The following is a 5,909-nucleotide window of genomic DNA, read 5'->3' as shown; positions in this document are numbered from 1 at the left end:
CACACTTTGAAATATCTTGTGTAACTATAAAGGCGAAAGACTTTTGATCAGAAGTACCTATACTAAGTACAATTGTGTACAGCGCCATCTATCGGCAAATTGTCGAACTAATTTACGCGATGTAATGCACGTATATTGGTTTTTAGGGTTCCGTACCCAAAGGGTCAAACGGGACCCTATTACTGAGACTCCACTGTCCGTCCGTCCGTCCGTCTGTCACCAGGCTGTATCTCATGAACTGTAATAGTTAGCCAGTTGAAATTTCTACAGATTATGTATTTCTGTTGCCGCTATAACAACAAATACTAAAAACAGAATAAATTAAATATTTATTTCCAATCTCGAGGTTCTCATCCAATCACCGAAGTTAAGCAACGTCGGGCGGGGTCAGTACTTGGATGGGTGACCGTTTTTATAGATTATGGTACGGAACCCTTCCTGTGCGAGTCCGACTCGCACTTGGCCGATTTTCGAGGATATAGATGGACCGATTTCAAAAATTGTTCTTTTATTAGAAAAAAAGGTGTCTTTAATGTAATCTCTTAGTAATTTCCACATGTAATAAACACACTTATAGCTGGTAAATTGCAAACTGAATTCGAAAATGTTTTTTGCTAATTAAAAAAGTTACCAAGAGAGATGTCTGTTTGCGCCATATTGATAGTCACGCATCGTGATTAATTGCTCATTAATAATGTTTAAAGTGTAATATCGATAGCTCATTATACAGTAAACTAATGTGGTAGTGTGCAGTGAATGGAGAATTAATATTGAAACGCGTTTAACCACCATTTTGGAGTCAACGGCCGGTAGTCCACGTGCTGCTTGTAAAGTCCAGCTATCGCTTTACAAGAGCTGATAAAATCACCGTACACTGTCTTGTACTAAGCGTACAATTTTATTCATATTTAAAGCTCTTAACCCGTTTCCAGGCCGCAACAATCTACAAGGTTTTCCCGAAAAATTCAAATATCTTCCAATAAATCCAGCTTTGATGATTCATTTGAAGACAAATCACATTTTCTGAAAGTGCAATCTAATTTGAATCTTAAATCGGATGGCTAAGGTTGAAATTCTACTGGCGCGTATGTGGTAGATAAATCGTACTATGCCTGGAAAAGGGTTAACACCTTGAAACTGGCAAAATAGTCCCACTGGACTGAAGCCATACTTAAAAAAAAGAGAAGAAGAAGACTATAATTTTGATTTTTTCACCGCGGCGTTACTACAAGTCCTGCGGGGTTACCACGATGTAGGTAAGCGTAGCGTTGAAACTCACCCGGCGTGTGAAAAATTATGTGTCGCTTAACGCTTTCACTTTCCGCGTGACGCGAGGCCAGCGAATAAATCAACAGCTAAAATACACAACATGGATTATACTTTTCACAGATCACTGACGCACTGGAACATGTGAGATTCGCACTCATAAAGTATTGTCGCTACACAGTGGCGGGGCAAGACCAAAATTTGGTGTGGGCAAGGTACATTTAGCGAGGCTCTCTGGTAACGCAAGAAAAAACGAATATTTTACGTTGCGTCCCTCGAAGCCCTAGGCGGTAGCCCACGTCGCCCACGACTAGCGCCACCTCTGGCGCTACACTACTTACCTACCAGTTCAACAACAACACCTCGATTCAGTTATGTAAAGTAAATACGTTCACGTTCGTGATCCGTGTTGTCCCGTTTTTTCACTTTTGATGGTTATATGTTTGTAATCTCAAAATTCCCTCATTTCTTAAGCGTCTTGTAAAATTATTATTTTTTTGTTTAAGAGTATATACCTACTTATAGATTGGTCCCATTTCCCATTTTTGTCAAATTCAGCTCTGATGATAGGATTCATGATGAATCGAGGGAACTCCTCAAATCTTATAGGTATACTTACTTATAAAGTGGTTTTTATCAGGGATCGGAACCGGTTTTTTTTGCAAAAACATCGAAATAACCATATATTTCGGTTTATTCTATACTCCAAATGTAGAACTCAGTTATGTTTTTAGATAACGACTTCGTATTGTTAGATTGCCCAATTAGAAATGAAATAATTAACAAAGAACGAAAAAATACCGTTTTCGTTTCCATACAAAAAATACCGGTTTCCGATCCCTAGTTTTTATATTCTCGCCAACAAACAAAGGATTTACGTTCAAAATGGTGACATTTGATGTAGGGGAATGCTGATGGAACGACGCGTATTTCACATTTAGCGATTTGTCTTTTTTGTTATTTAGTGAAATGGAACTACCAGTGAAGACCAAAATGGAACTCTTCCACAAGAAGTACGTAGTTACGTCTTGGGGCTTATTGTAAATATAGTTTTAATGTGCACTATGGTCGTAAATAATTATAATGGCGTTTCGTACTGTTTTGCGAAGTCGGTTTTTTTAAATGATTATTTTTGCGTCAGCTCTCATCTAAGGGAATCTGCAGTCCGCTCGGCAACATTATCCAAAAAATGGAATAGGCATTACATGCATTAAATATAAAAGAAAACGCCTGTTACCTTCCCAGGCTTTCACCATGCGCGTAGATTAAAATTTGTAGTAAAACAGGGTGCAATAGCAGAATGCAATAGAGTAAGTACCTAATTCAAATCATTTATCAAGTATTAAAGGTCTCGTGTTACGACCACAAGTTTTTTTTCAATAAGGAGTCTAAATGATGAAGTCAATGACTAAAATACACATTGTGGATAAGCTTAGGACCCACTCACTTAAAAGTCCTTACAAATGATTAATTTGGGTGATTAAAACGAATTAGGTTAATGTGTGGGTTCAAACGCGAACCCTTTTTTCGTGCCTTGCCGTTTTATCTGATCGCATTAATCACAATTTCAGCCCCAATTAAAAGCAGTACAAAGTTATACTTTTTAAAAGGCAGTAAGTGTAAACGGAGCTTAAGTGTAGTTAGTGTGTTTTGATTCGGTAGTGTATTTTGGGTGGCTTTATGCGGTAAGGAACCAGCCGTTTAATGATGTGTTTTTTCACAATTATGAATTTGTTTATAAGGCTTGTACAGTCACGTCTGGAAACATCGACACGATCAAAGTGTCAAAAATATGTATACACGACTTTATGGCCCATATAAGGGTAGTGTATACATATTTTTGGCACTTAGTCCGTATCGATATTTTCAGACGTGACCGTACGCAATCAAAAGTTAAGGTAGAAGACTAATGAATAGATCAACATATCAGCTGTAAATATCTAAAACGAAACGATTTATAACAAAACTGGTCCTTCGAACCGGAGCCAACTACGATGATCGGTCGTCTCGTATGCTGCACGCACACACGCGCACACACACACACACACACACACACACACTTACTTTAAGAATACAATAGTATAATACGGACTGTACTTAGCTATGGAAGAGCGGTGCCTCCTTGCACAGGTTATTTGTCATGGTTTTTGAAAGAAATAAACAATTTTGATTTTTTAGATTTTTTTATTTTTTTGAAGTGACGGTATACACTGCCTATTGACAGCCCTAAGACTTAGTTACATTTTAGAATACACGATGAAGTACTGTACAAAATATAAACATTTTCCCACTTTTAAAGTCGGTAAAACAGATACTCCTGCATTAAACCTTCCTAGGGCCATTTGCACCTTCCCACTAACCCGGGGTTAATCGGTTAAACCTGCAGTTACCATGGTTACCAGTACAATTTGGCACTGTGTTAACGGTTTAACCAGTTAATCCCGGGTTAGTGGGATGGTGCAAGTGGCGTCTAGTGTTTGTCAAACGTCAAGAAGCGGGCGGTCAGAGGTCACAAACTCACATATCATTCCACCAACACCTGAGATTGTTATCTTATATATCGCGCGTTATATATGTCGGCGGCCGATCGTAAATTCAGGCAGATCGTAAAAATGTAAAACTGTAAAAATATGAGCCTCCGTTGACACAGGGAACGAGACATTGAATTTCACGATTCACGATATGCCTAGGAATTTCATGATCTGCCTGATTTTATGATCGGCCGCCGACATAAATGAATATCATAGTTTTAAAACCCAAATATGCCTATTTACAGTCCCAAGAATACCTTAGAACAGTTCATAAATATATTTAAAAAAATACATGAAAAATACCTAGTAAATCCTTTTCCATCTATTAAATCGGTAAAATAGATATGACTTTTGCACTAAACCCTCCTAGTGTTTGTCAAACGTCAAGAAGCGGGCGGTCAGGGGTCACAAATCATTCCAACACCTGAGCGTGTTATCGCGTCACCGCGTGAAAAATTGCCGGTCCACGAAGCACGTAATGGCTGAGTTACACGAGGCTAGTTAAATATTTTAAAATGTTTAATATAGTGACGCGTAATGAGTGGGTTAAAAATGTTTAAGCGGTGGTGACCTGGTGTATATGACGTCCAACTTTCAATTCGGAGGTCATTTTCGTAACTTATGTACGGAATATTATTTGATATTTACCACTAGCTTTTTGGTGAAGGAAGACATGATTAGGAAACCTGCATACACCCGCTAATAAATTCAAAGGCATAACTTTGTGAAGTCCAAGCCCTTTCACGCATGAGAGAAGGTGGCCCCAGCAGTGCGACGTATATATGCTAAATAATAATTATTATTAGTATTATATTAGTATTAGTGTTTATTTAAATTGTAAATGTAAGTACTGTATGTACTGTCTGCTTGATGTATGTGTAATTTTCCTGTTCCTCTAATTCATTCGTGCACTACCTGTTCTAAAAACTTACTGTTCTTTATATCCTGCTACCCTAAGGTTGTCTGGAAGAGATCGCTTACAGCGATAAGACCGCCTGTTGCTACGTTTCTTTACATTGTAAATCTGTTTTTTAAATTTGTTTTCTTTGTGGTGCAATAAAGAATATTTACTTACTTACTTAATGTAGTGGCAAGTGACTTAGACAAAATAGTTAGCGAATAAAATACAACATAAGGTTATTTATTAAATATCTTTTTAAATCATTTGGAATTGTATTTCAGATATATTTTAATTAAACATTTATCAGATTAAACTGTATGTTATTGTTTAAACCTATGCATTAAAGAGCATTCTTACAGCATAAATAAAACGTAAATTATATTGTTATTCAATTAAAACGTGTAGTTTTACTTTTTGATTAATTACTAATATGTTTATGTGCAATTTTACGCAGCAAGTGTTCTAACAGCCTAAATGAAAACTTAAAATACGTTGTACCTAATCTTATTTAAAAAAATTGTTTCTCTTTGTTAAAATTTATTTAATCATAAAACACATTCTAACAGTTTGAAGTCTATACCCAACTAATTAAAATGTAAAGAGCGTACTGCTACTAAAGCCTAGACCAAAACTTTAAAACAAGTTACTAATTTACTTCAAATTAGCTTTAAAACTTTTCACTAATAAGGTTTAAAGTTAAAATATCTTTAACCACTATTGTAACCAGCTTAAAAGTTTAAGTCATATCTTTGATACGCTTCAACTTGTGTCATAATCATCATTGCGCATACAAATGAAAAGTCATATTATATTGTGTTATACGTTTTTAGCCATAATATTTGATGACATACATCCCAAGTAGCACACGGGGTGGGAAATAGCTCGTATATCATATCTATTTAGATACTTAAGTGAAATATATAGCCATGACTAAGTTCTATATAGGTGGAAAGAACCCATATAGACCCAATATAGACCAAAAAGGAGAAAAATTGCAGCCTATTTTTGGTTCTAAATTGAATCCATAAGAGATCTCTTGATTACCTTAAGTGGCAATTAGAACTATGGGTGACAGTTATGCACAGTGAACGATTTATATTGAACGAATGAATGTATTACAATTTCAGTTCGGTCAAGGAGTGATAAATGAGACGCCCAATTTCCTTTGAGTGGCGTGGCAACAATTAAGGCAATAAGTTGTGTTTTTAAAA

Source organism: Cydia pomonella, chromosome 11 (assembly GCF_033807575.1).
Source record: "Cydia pomonella isolate Wapato2018A chromosome 11, ilCydPomo1, whole genome shotgun sequence".
NCBI lineage: Eukaryota > Metazoa > Arthropoda > Insecta > Lepidoptera > Tortricidae > Cydia > Cydia pomonella.
This window is presented reverse-complemented; position numbering follows the sequence as displayed.